The sequence below is a fragment of the Musca autumnalis genome, unplaced genomic scaffold, assembly GCF_047663935.1.
Source record: "Musca autumnalis isolate F117 unplaced genomic scaffold, ASM4766393v1 scaffold_1, whole genome shotgun sequence".
NCBI classification, from domain to species: Eukaryota; Metazoa; Arthropoda; class Insecta; order Diptera; family Muscidae; genus Musca; species Musca autumnalis.
The window spans coordinates 171,259,182-171,273,209 of NW_027411644.1; positions in this window are offsets into that span (position 1 = coordinate 171,259,182).

The following is a 14,028-nucleotide window of genomic DNA, read 5'->3' on the forward strand; positions in this document are numbered from 1 at the left end:
CATTCCCTCATGTCATATGTGAAAGACTGAGCTCCTATTTGCCGGTTCTTACCACCTTTTCCCGGCGTGTAATATGCAAGTACATCTGTTAACCACATGGACAGCAGAGGTGAGAACACAGTTGAATGTCATGGTTGATTGTAGCAGAATTCCGAACACCAAGTATCCAGTATCTGAAACGATCGGTAACTTTTTACGCCGAATGCTACCTTTGATCAGTGTTGAAATTGTCCACCAATGAGAAATTCGTGGATCAAAACCTTTTCTCTAGATTTTATTTAGTGTAAATTAAAGTACAATACAATTCTCCAAGACTTCTCCATAGCGATACCTACGACCATCCCACAATACATCCTAATAAATTTTCCTGACACCAGTCGAGTGCATTCACAAAATTGTATCTCAATCAATGGTCTTGTTATACACAAATATCACCTCACCTTTACGACCTTGCTTTCTTTATTGCGCTCGCCCGATTGGTGTTGTTTCGCGCCAATGCTGCTGCTGTTGATCATGTTGCCGGTTAGGTTATTGGATGCCGGCCGACACCAAACCAAACAACAGCGATGACTTTATGTTATTGTTATGTTGCTTTTGGTGTTACATCTTAAGGCGTTCAGAGTTGGTGGCTTCTTCTTCTGCTTTTCAGAAGTCAACTCTTCTTTAATTTCCTTACTCTGTGTCTTGACTACTATTACTACTTGGTTGACTGGATACATCTATCCATACTTATCCGTATGACCAACTGACCATATGTGTGGAACATTGTTGTATGGCTATGCCGTCTTTCCGAATCTACTCAACCACCATCATCCAACAACGGTTACTTTTACTTGGGTCCGTCGTCGTGTTCGCTTTAGTTTGTTTTGTTGGTGGTACGGTGTTTCCATTGTTAGTACCGAGATTGTGCTGCAGCACATTTTGCTGCCTCTAAGTCTGGTGGGTTTTTGGCTCGTGCCTTGTTGCTTCCATGCAACCAACCAACATTTGTTATTTTACAATTTGTTAACAATGGCAATAAATCCATTTGTAGTTGCTGCAATTTACCATATTCAATGAATGGTTGTTGTTGTTGCCGTTGTCTATGCACCACCACTTGGGTATGCCAATGTCTTCTTCTTCCTCTGCTGCTGGTGCTGATGGTGTGGTCTGAATGTGTTTGCGGACAAACACGATCTTACATGGTTATACGGATTCCGAGAATATGGATTATGGATTGCATAAATGCTTCGTGAATTATTTAATCTTACGGGTTCATCTGCAAACATTTCATTATGTGATAAAAATTATGTAAAGAATGTTTATGGCTTGTGTTGGGAGAAATGTTGTTGTTGCTTCACATGGTGACATTTGTTGTCAATTTGTGTAAGTATGCAAAATGAAAATAATTAGAAAATAAGATGCGATTTTCGCAAAAAGAAGATTCCTAGCGATTTTCTAGCAGCTCAGATGGTCATAAACACAAAAAATTAAGTTTTTCAAGGAAAAACTTACCACATAGTAAAAGATATCGGTGGTATTTTCTCAAAAATTATTTGTAATGGTCGAAAGTCATCGTACGTATCCTCAAAGCAACTAATATCCATAGTAAGGATACTATTTTTGGAATTTAATGTAAAAATCTTCTGATAAATCGAAGGATTTAAGACCAAATCTTTTGGAAACATGCTAAAAGCCCACTTTTATGGAATGGCATGGTCTTAATAATTGTTATCCAGAACTAGAGCTACAAGTTTGCCAAAGATCCAAGTATAAAAATCCAGTCAGTTTCCGAGATATGAAACCAACAACTTATAAACATAAACTAAGATTAGACGGCTGTAGATGAAGCCATAATGTGACCGGGCAGATAGATTACACTATACAACAATTAAAAAGTCATTACATTTAAAAATCAGTTTTAAGAGTATTTCGAGACTATAAAAATTTTCAATATCGATTTTTAGTGGTAAATATTGTAATCTATCTGCAATAACTGCCCGGTCACTTTATGGCTTCGTCTACAGCCGGCTAATCTTAGTTTATGTTTATAAGTTGTTGAGTTGTGAGGGTTGGCACCTTATAAGCATTCGCTTGATGCAGATAATTAAATTCCTTTAAGGATTTATAGCAGTATTATTGCAATTTTCGTACATTGCAGTTCCACACTGCTAATAATTTGCACGGTACTCTATATATCCTCAGCTTGTGTGAGTTAAAACTTTCATCTACGGCTAAACAACTAAGATCCTTTTCACTAAAATTTGTGCATGTTTTGATTTTGTGGCCTTTTATGACGTATGAAATTGCCGACAAAATTTTTGATTTGAATTAAAGCTCACAAGTCTAGCGGAGGAGGTACGTGAAGGAGTGGACCAACATAGTCCATTTTAGAAGTGGGTCTTATTTATTTTAAGAGTTATTCATTTCGATAGATATCGCGCCCAGCAGTAATTTCAGTTTATACCCGTATAACTTAGAGATTTTGGAACACTGGAATTGGCCAGGAAAAATAATGTTACCAAAGGATGTTTTATTTATTTATTTATTAAGTCAATGGAATATACATAATTCCTTACAGAATACGAATTCATGAATACATTAATATCTTTATATATAAAACTCAATTGTCGTTTGTTGGTAATTGAATCATTTGAAAACGGCTGGAGCGATTTGGATAATTTTTCGTGGAAATGTTAGTCATAGTCAAGTTTAGGTTTTTATGCAAAGAAAAATTGGCCACGCCCACTTTTCCGCCCACTTTTATAAATATGTTATATCTACGAAACTACTTAACAGATTTTCCTGAATTTTTCAGGGAACGTAGAGTGATGGACCCCTGTTGAAGTAGGATACACATTTGGTTGAATTTCGGATCGGGCGAGGTACCTCCCCTATGCCCTATTTTTGTAAAAATTCAATATTTGCAACAATTACAAATGTATCGCTTTGAAAATAAATTTCCGAGTCAATCGCGATTGTGTCACCGACCTTACGTGCTTACTTGGAGCATTAAGACTGGACAACGCCCACTTTTTTAAATATGTTATATCTACGAAACTACTGAATCGATTTTCCTGAAACTTTCAGCGAATGTACAGGGTTTGTCCCCGATAAAAATAGGCTACATATTTTTTGACTTTCGGATCGGGCGGGTACTTCCCCTATGCCCTATTTTTGTAAAAATGCAATATTTGCAACAAATACGAATGTATCGGTTTCGGAATTTGTTTGCGAGTCAATGGCGATTGTGTCTCCAACCTTACGTACTTATTTTGGGACTTAAGATCCGACAACGCTCACTTTCTAATTAGGTTATATCTACAAAACTACTGAAGAGATTTTCAAGGAAATCGCGATTTGTCTAAACTTTTAAATCTTTAAAAATAAAAATCAAATGTCGTTCGTTGGTCATGGCATCAGTTGAGAACGGTTGGACCGATTTCGATATTTTTTTATGCAAAGAAAATGTACTCCCACTTTTTTCAATTTTCAATTTTTATCATTTCTACAAAAACTACTGAACCGATTTTCCTGAAATTGCCAGGGAAAGTACAAGGATGGCCCCTGCTTAAAAAAGGCTACAAATTCAGTTGAATTTCGGAAGGGGCGGGTACTTCCTTTATACCCTACTTTTTAAAAATGTTATATTTGCAATAATTACGAATGTATCTATTTCGGAAGATCTTACCCACTTTTTTAGGATCCAATGAATTGACAACACCCACTTTTTAAAATATGTTACATCTACAAAACTACTGAACCGATTTTTCTGAAAATGTCAGGGAATGTACGGGCATATTTTCTTGAATATTGAAGGGGGCATATTTGAAAAAACGCCTTACCTTTATGAATAAAAATCAAATGCTGTCATAACCCAACTAAGGTTTTTTGGAAAGAAAAGTTTACCACGCCCCCCGAAAACAGGTTACATATTTTATTGAATTCCAGAGGGAGCGGGGTACTTATGCGATATTTTTAAAAAACGTTATATTTGCAAAAATTATGCATGTATCGGATTAAAAAATTACGGATTAATCTACAATCTAGGTACTTCTTTAGGGCCTATAGGCCCGACCACGCCTGTTTTTTTTTAATATGTCATAACTCCAATAATACTGAAGTGATTTCCATAAAATTTGCGACAAAAGCTCAATGTTTGCCGTTGTTATGTATATATTATGAATTTCGGAAGAGGTGGGGTACCTTCCCCATGCCTTTCTGTTAAACGCTATATATAAGCCAAATGTATGATTATATCGGTTTCAGCATACATTTTGGTAGGCACTGAAGTTGTGTGACCCTAGGTACATATTTGGAGCCAAAATACCGGACCAGGCCTACTTTTTTTTAATATGTTATATCCTGAAAACTGATGTCCACGCCCACCCTTTTCAAAACATTATTTTTCCAAAACTACTGAACCTAATATTCAGAAAATGTTCAGGAATGTCCCGTGGTCCAAAATGCTATATATTTGTAGACGAATTTCGGGGCCTATTATTTTATAATCGCTATATTTGCTAAACTTATGATTAGTTTTCGAGACAACGGTGGTTGCGCCCCCGATCAAGAAATACTATATATTTACAAATTTACTTGAATGGTGAGGTTCAACGGTCCATTAGCCATGAAAAGTCTCAATAAGCGGGAGAATTCGATTTTACCACTTTTTAACCTTTAAAATTAGATCGCTTTAGGATAAATACAGGGACATGGACGATAATAAATCCTAAAAAGCATAAATTGGCGAAAAAATCCGACAAAGTCCTTAAAAGAAAGAAAGGTTACAGACAAAAAATCCTTCTCGGTTTGACAATAGACCGAAGAAGTGAGGTAGAAAATTCCTATTTTTGAATTTTCAAGCATAAAGTCGATAAAAAGTTGTCATTAAAACTCATTACGACGGGCCAGCAACGCGGACCGGGGTCTGCTAGTTATTATATAAAATAAGGTAAATGGTAAGGCATAATAAATAATGGATTTAAATATTTCTTTAGAAGTACTAAAATCAATACAGGGCTTCATATCTTTTTGAAAGTTAACATTAGTTTTATTCAAATTTATAAATGTTCGAATTAGTGGCCCATTAATGACATCATTTGTGCGATGCAAAGCAATGTTAAATAAATCAACAAATCGTAAAGTTCTCGAGGGAACATACAATGGAATTAAAGCCAACAAATCCGGCGAATCAATATTATTATTAATGATATCATAAACGACTACTGCAGACTGAAATTTCCTCCCACAGTCCAAGCTTTGCAAACCAAGAAGCAAACATCTGGAACGATATGACGGTGGATCCACAAAATGCAAAGGTCTGAGGGGAAATTTAGTAAACTTTTTTTGAATACGTTCAACGCGAAGTGCATGTGAGATACAATAAGGATCCCAAATGATAGAAGTATATTCCAACTTCGATCTAACGAATGCCGTATATATTAGCTTGAATGTATTGGGGTCAGCAAATTCAGAGCAGTTTCTCTTTATGAAAGCAAGGGCTTTATATGCCTCCGTTACGATATAATCAATATGTCTAACAAAAGATAATGAAAAATCAAAAAATAACACCAAGGTCTTTAATTGATGTAAGCGTTTGAAGTGCACAATTACCTATTTTAAAAGAAGACTGAATAGGATTGAGCAATCTGAAGAACGAAACATGAAAGCACTTGAATATGTTTAAAACAAGCTTGTTATCGATACACCATTTAACGACATTATTCAGGTCTTCCTGTAAGTCGATAAGGTCGTACGTAGATTTTATTTTGTGAAATATTTTAAAATGATCAGCGTATAAAAGAAAATTTGATTTTACAAAGTATGACGAAATGTCATTTATAAATAAATTAAAAAGTAACGGGCCCAAGATGGGGCACGCCAGAAGTTTGGATGTAAGAGTCAGAAACAAAATTCTCAACCTTAACTTTGCACCATCTATTGCATAAGTAAGACTCAATCCATTTAAGAATATTGGAATGAAAGCCGAGTTTGTGCAATTTACAAATAAGAATGGCATGTGAGACTTTATCGAAGGCTTTAGCTAAATCTGTATATATAGCTTCAACCTGGTGCCCAGAATTCCGTGAAGAGTATCAAATTAGAAGTGGTTGACCTTCCTAAGAAGAAACCATGCTGATGAGGAGTAATAATTGATTTACATACAAAAAACATTTTTTTATGAATGCCGTGCTCAAAAACTTTTGAAACACAAGTAAGCTTCGGAATGGGTCTGTAGCATGTAACATCATTATTTTTGCCACTTTGGAATACTGGTGTAATGGATGCAACTTTCCACCTGTTGATAAAAATACTTTCCTTAATAGAGACAGGAGTTAGATGTCTTGAACAGCTAAATCGACTCCAAATTGTCTAAAACGGATTTCTTCCAAACATACTTGGGGTCTAAAACCATTATTTCAATGAGGCACATTTTTCCCGTATGAAAGTGTATATACCATCGTTAGCATAAATGCTGAGGGTATAACAATCTAATAGACGAACAAGCTGGCTTCAGATCATATAGAAGCTGTGTAGACCTGCCTAACAGCCTTCCCACCATAACAGAACTATCTATAGACCCTATATCTACTGTTAATCGATTTCACGATTTCAGTTCTTCACAACGGGAACATAAGCCACTGCACGCAGTAATAGTAATGCAGGATGTCCTCTATCACCTCATGTTCACAATTGTACTGGATGAAATGCACGCATACCCTATGATTGAAACTTGAGTACCCCAAGTCCACACACAAAAAAAAGAAAGTCTCAATGTTTAAATTATAGGGTGAAATGTATCCTGTCTATCGCCGGTTTCATAGTTTTTATAATATCCATAATACTGTGGGAATTACAAAAACCTCTTAGCAAATATAATAATTGGGCTTTTTCAATGTGGGTTTCGACCTGAAAAATTAACCATTGGTCATATCTTCACCTTGCAGAAAATTCTTACCATGTTTTTGGTTTGGAGTGCCTTCGGCAGCTATATACGTCGATATTTCCAACATCCTCTAATATAGGACATTAAGAATTGCAAAAGTAAATAATGATAGCACAACCTACAGGAAAATCCACGTAGTATTCGCTTATGACGATGGCATTGACATCATGGATGCAACAAGAAAGAAAATAACAATTATTTCTAAAAAGACCAAAAAGGATCTGCTACTACCATATCGGAGGTGAACGGTTCTCTGGGCCGCCCTACGTCGATTCGGCCCACGTTTTGTTACGTCCTACTATGGTCCCAAATCCAAATTGTTTCTGGTCAAAACTATTTCAACGTCCAGTTTGTATTGAAATAGATTATTTTTCATAATAAATGTGCAAAAACAGCGTTTCTTAGGTTTTTTCTCCCACAGAAACGGGAAAATTAATTAAAGAGGGTGGTCCGGTTGTATAAGGTCTAAACTAAAATATGGACATATGTTAATAAGGCTTGGAACAAAGGATTCTTACCTTCCAAAAAGTCGAAATACCAAATTACAGCGAATCGGTTACAAAATTTTGCTAAAACCTCAAAAATATGTAAAATCGGCTGTACCAATATAGGGGGGCTATGACAAAAGGTGGCCCTGTTTAAAAAGAAATGTTACAGGTTTGTATTCTATATTTTCAAACTCCTAAATATGAATTTTAAGAAAAGTCGGTTGTTGAATTTCGTTTTTACTTTACATTTCAATTGGACACTACATACAGTCACAACATGTATTTATAAAAATTTGAGCACGAAATTAATTTTGCTATCTTCCTAAATCGATTTGAATGGACATATTTGAACATTTTTTATAAAGTTTAAATAAATTTAAAAAATAGTAAGGTAAGAATGAAAGTCGTGCGGGCCCGACTACACCACTGTGAATAAATAAAATATATATGGGAGCTAATGAAAATCTCGACCGATGTTAATAAAATTGGGACATTTATTTCTAATAATAATCACTATAATTGGTAAACTTTGTAACGTGGTTTTGTCGTCGGCTGGGGTAAGCTCAGTCGCGTCCAGGGCTCCATAAGGACCCACTAAACCTTACGAAATGAGAAGACTAGTATTCTCCCTTTCCTGGGGGCTAAATCGGGGATTTATTGAATAAATACTAATTTACAATCTGCTTGTGTTCAAATGCGATAAGAATGAATTCAATGGATATATATTTAGATTAATAGTTGGCGTCGGATTATGCAGACTCGCTGGGATTTGGCAGCTGAGGAGCTCGTGTTGAGTTACCGGCTTCTTCTACGAGGGAAACGGTGTTGTTTGTGTTTGGTGTTCGGCTACAGATGATCGGGAAGACGATGAATTCGGTGTTCGGCTACAGATGATCGGGAAGACGATGAATTCGGTGTTCGGCTATAGATGATGGGGAAGACGATGAATTCGGTGTTCGGCTGTAGATGATCGGGAAGGCGATGAATTCGGAGTTCGGCTACAGATGATCGGGAAGACGATGAATTCGGTGTTCGGCTATAGATGATCGGGAAGACGATGAATTCGGTGTTCGGCTATAGATGATCGGGAAGACGATGAATTCGGTGTTCGGCTACAGATGCTCGGGGACACGATGGGTTCGGTTGCTGAGGCCCGGGGACACGACGGCTTCGGGTATTAGTCTAGTTCTTCTAATTTCTACCATGCGCTGCTGGTTTCTAACTACGGAACAGTTGACCCGAAGGCCCTGTGGAACTGCTGACCCGAAGGCCCAGTGGAACAGCTGGCACGAATTCCCAGTGGAACAGCTGGCACGAATGCCCTGTGGAACAGCTGACCCGAAGGTCCTGTGGAACTGTTGACCCGAAGACCCAGTGGAACAGCTGACCCGAAGGCCCTGTGGAACAGCTGACTCGAAAGCCCTGTGTATGTATTAGCCACCACAACTTAATGGGTAGCCCTCAAAAAGTATTCCCAACGCTTTAGCACCGAAGTGTAAGTTGGCGGATTTAGAACAGTCCTTTGAACCAACCCGTGTAGCTAACCCCCTGCAGTAAAAAGCTCACCATTCTCAACCATTTCTGAAATACTTCAGTGACCTAAAGTATGAAGTAAATGAGAACTTTTAGTCGTAAGCACTGACGGCGGTCGTTGTAAAGTTACACCGGAATGCACTTATCCCTTGAATTACTTGCTATCTCCGAAGCGGATGGGTAGTAATGATGTAGTGTATGTTGCATATTGGATGGCTGGTTCGTTATGGTAAAGGTAGTTGTTGTTGAATTACGCACGTGAACATTTTGTCCCGTTACAACTTATGAGTGCATCGGCTTGCAAATTAATTTTCGAGACAATGGTCGTTGCGCCCCCGATCAACAAAAACGATATATTTACACGAGGTAAGAGGTTTGGTCAAGGAAAATGCCAATAAGTTTGGATAATTATCGGATAGTATTTAGCGGGTGAAATTGACCATAATTTGTTGTCCAAAAAATATATAAATATAACCTTTTGGTGCATATTTTAAATTCTGTGAAACTTGAAAACCAACTCTTGACCTCTCCATTAATGAAAATTATATCAATATAACGGTTAGATAACAGCCTAACATATACATAATTAGGTTCCTTTATGGTTTTGGTTTGTGTGTAAAGAACTACATTTACTTTCCATGCTACAAAATGTCGCAATCATGATAGAAAAGTTTTTCAATCATGATTTTTAAATTGTGCAAATTACAATGTTGTACAAGTTTTTGAAATGTTTGTGGTAATTTTGGTAAAAATAATGTAATACCTCGAGATATTATTTTTTGCTATGATCGATTCCCACGGTGCGCCTGAACTAACTTTGAATGAAAGGTTCTTACACCTGGGAATTTTTTGCGGATTCTGAAATTACAATATTTATAGATAAGAAAAAATCAAAAAAAAAAAAAAATAGCCGGAGGACTTTTTAAATAAATCGCGGTCAAAGTTCACATTTTTGGGTTTTTAGGTTGTCAGGATTTATCTTGGAAACAGCAATTCCTATCGAAATCGGACTAAAGAAAATGTTGTAGCAGTAAAACTTCTCTGCAATATTTTCTATACTCCCATTTCGATAGGGATTGCCGCTTCCAAGCAAAATCCTGAAAACCTAAAAATGTGAATTGATCGCGATTTATTTAAAAATTTCTCCACTATTCTCATCTTTGAACTTCCCAGGTGTAAGCGGTTTTAATGTAAAGTTAGTTGCGCATCCTGCACGACTTTTTTATAAAGAGTTGTTTTATAAGACAGTCAATTTGAACTTCTTTATCTCAGAAATGGTATAACCTACGAAAATACCATAAACGGCAATCGTGTAGAGAATTTTCACTACTACATTATTTTCTTTTCTAATTTTGACCGCGATTTATTTCAAAAGCCCACGGGGGATTTGTTTGTTTTTGATTTTTCTCATCCATGAACATTATTGTTTCAGAATGCGCAAAAACTTCCCAGGTGTAAGTATCTTTAATTTAAAGTTGTTACAGGGGCACCATGTTCGGTAAAAAAAAAACAAGTAAGAACGGGGTTGTTATACCCTCCACCACAAGTTATATTGAAGTAAAATGGAATAATTAATTTCTGACGGAAAGTTTTTAGAATCAAAGAAGACTAAATACCAAATTTCCTATATTTCGGTAAGAGAATGTGGCTAAAACTTAAAAAATACTGAAATCTATGGGGATATAGGAAGAGGTGGACCTATACTGATAATACTCTTCTGGACCTATACCGACGAATTTTAGTCGGAAATGGAGCAATATGAAAGCGTGGACCTTTACAGACAAATTTCTGGCGAACAGTTTTAGATCACATTGAAGACTAAATACCAAATTTCAGCAATTTTGGTGGAATATTGAAGCCACAACCTTCAAAATACGGAAAATCGGGAGGTACCTTACCATGGGGGCTATATGAAGGCGTGGACCTATACCGACAAATTTAAAGGGGAAGTTTGAGTACCCCCAACGAAGTCTAAATACCAAATTTCAGCCATTTCGGTGGAATATTAAGGCCACAACGTTCAAAATAATGAAAATCGGGAGGTACCGTTCTATGGGGGCTATATGAAGGCATGGACCGATAACCACAAAGTTCTGGGGGAAAGTTTTATACCACCAACGTAGACTAAGTACCAAATTTCAGCCATTTCGGTGTGATAATGAAGCTAAAACCTTCAAAATACCGAAAATCGGGAGGTACCGTTCTATGGGGGCTATATGAAGGCGTGGACCTATACCGACAAAATTCTGGGGGAAAGTTTTATACCCCTAAAGAAGACTGCGTACCAAATTTCAGCCATTTTGCTAGGATAATGAAGCTAAAACCTTAAAAATACCGAAAATCGGGAGGTACCATTATATGGGGGTTATATCAAAACGTGGACCGATATATCCCATTTTCAATACCAACCATCCTGCAAGTAATAAAAACTTCTTTACCAAATATTGACTCTCTATCTTTAATATTGCGAGCTGTACTTGATTTCCGTCCGTCCGTCTGGTTAAATCGACATAGAATTTTTTGCTGATCAATAATACATATACTTTACAGGGTCTCCAACGAATATTTCGATGTGTTACGAACGGAATGACAAATTTAATAACCGAAAACATGTAATTTTTTATTTTCCTAATACAAATTTTAATTTTTTGAAGAAAATAACACATAACTTGTCGCAATCACATAAAATACATTTTATGGAAAAATAGTGCCCAGAGCAAATGGTGTAGGGTATATCATGATCGGCCATCCGACTATAGCTTTCTCTTACATGTTTTTTTTTTTTTAACTTTTATAATTAGATCGCTTTAGGATAAAGACAGGGGACATGGCAAAATGTGCCTCATCGAAATAATGGTTTTAGACCCCAAGTATGTGTCTCAGACAATTTGGAGTTGATTTAGCCATGTCCGTCCGTCTGTCTGTCTGGCTGGAGCGCACGATAACTCTCGAATGGGTCAATCGATTCGGTCCAAAAGTTGTCTTTCGTAATATTTTGTCCAAACATAGTTTAAGTTCGCAGATAGATAATATCGGTCCACTCCTTCCGGTACCTCCCCCACAAAATTTTGGAAATGTTCGGAAAATTGTTGCGCACGATAATGTTTGAAGGAATTAACCGATTTGGTCCATACTTTGCACATTATGAAATTTCTACCAGACATAGAAAATGTTCCACTATGGACTCAATCGGTATCTCCCACACAAAATTTCGGAAAAGTTCAGTTTAGGACCTGGTCTCAAATCACTTTAGTTTTTGTTGAAGCAACTTGTATTCGCTGCCTCAATTACGACAGTAAAAGCATTTTCAGGGACAAGTCCATAGTTCTTGAGTCGTCCACACTTTGGATATATTAGATAAAATTCGAAGGTGGTGCTTATAGGTCCACTCCTTCCGGTATCTCCCCCACAAAAGTTCGAAAATATTCACTAAAATGGTACGTGCGATTTCTCATAGACGTAGCAACCGATTTGGTTCAAACTTTGGATCTCTAAATATTGTCGAAACTTAGTTTAAGTTCAAATTTGTGCCCCAAATTTTCCAATCCTTGTGGTACCACCCACACATATGTTCAAAATTTTTTGTGGTTAAGGGTCTGTTCGAGGATATCTTGGACATTTTTACCAAAGGTTTTCCTAGTGGCCCTGTTTACAGCGATATTATGTTTTTTCGTGGGCTAGTGTGATAAAAAAAAGCTCTATCTATCGATATGCCAGCAAATTTTTGAGCTTCAACCCTATTCATACTTTTGTCGGTTCATACGGCCAAAATTTTGAAAAACCCCCTAAATAAGTTAAATAAGTTTTTTTTTGGGAAAAAAGTATTTCAATCCACACAGGCTGAGGGTATATCTCTGTCGGCAAAGCCGGCTGATACTTTTTTACTTTTTGTTAATAAAAAAATATTTTCATTATTTTTAAATGTCTTAAAGTGACATGTTTTCAAAAAATGCAATTCCACTTGTAAAAATAAAAGTGGTTTCATTCCAAAAAAATGTTCGTTTTTCGGTTTCTGAAGAAGCTAAATACGGAATCAATTCCACTTTCGATAGTAATTCGTTTCTGTGACATGCTTGTGTGATTAATTTCACATTGCTAATGATCGCTTGTTGCAACATGAAATAATAAAATAGTCTAATTTAAAAATCACCGTGGTGCAATGGTATGCACGCCCGCCTTGCACGCAGAAGGTGGGGGTTCGATTCCCCGGCCAGGCAACATCAAACATCTTTCAACGGTGGCAAAATACCCCTCAGTAATGTTGGCGACATTTCCTGAGTATTTCAGCCTTGAAAAACTTCTCCATAAGTGGTGTCTTAAGACACGCCGTTCGGACTCGGCGATAAACAGTAGGTCCCATATCATTGAGCTAAAATATGAATCGGGTTGCACTCATTGATATGAGAGAAGTCTCCCTTGTCCCGTATGGGATGTTGTGGAACAATGTTTTAACACTACAACATACGCACCGGGTCTGTGATACAAGTGTGTAACGTGACCGCTACATTGCAAAACAGCCCTCTGATATAACATCCAGTATCAATACAAAACTACCGTATCAGTGTATGCATAATCCCAACTTCATGCATAATTACAACTCCATTTATACATTTTTTAAACTTCAATGTATTTCCTGGTTGTCTCGCCTTACAAATAATTCTCATTCACTCCGTAAACCCAGATGGATAACATGTTCAGTTTTCGTCACTGAATTTGTCGAGTGCTGGCGTTAACCGACGTGAAAGAGAAGACGTGTGGCATTGTCCGCAGTCCTATTCGATTCAACCGAAGACTACATTAGCCATCGACCTTGCGATACGTTCGCTCCTGTCGATTCGTTCGCTCCTGCCGATTCGTTCGCTTCTTGCGGTTCGTTCGCTCCTTGCGATTCGTTCGCTCTCTGCGATTTGTTCGCTCCGTTGTCTATATCCGTTGTATATATCCGACTCCTTTCTTTAAAGAACAGCAATCCGAATAGGAACGAACCGAACTTAACACCCGAAGACTACTTCAGCCATCGACCATGCGATACGTTCGCTCCTGTCGATTTGTTCGCTCCTGTCGATTCGTTCGCTCCTG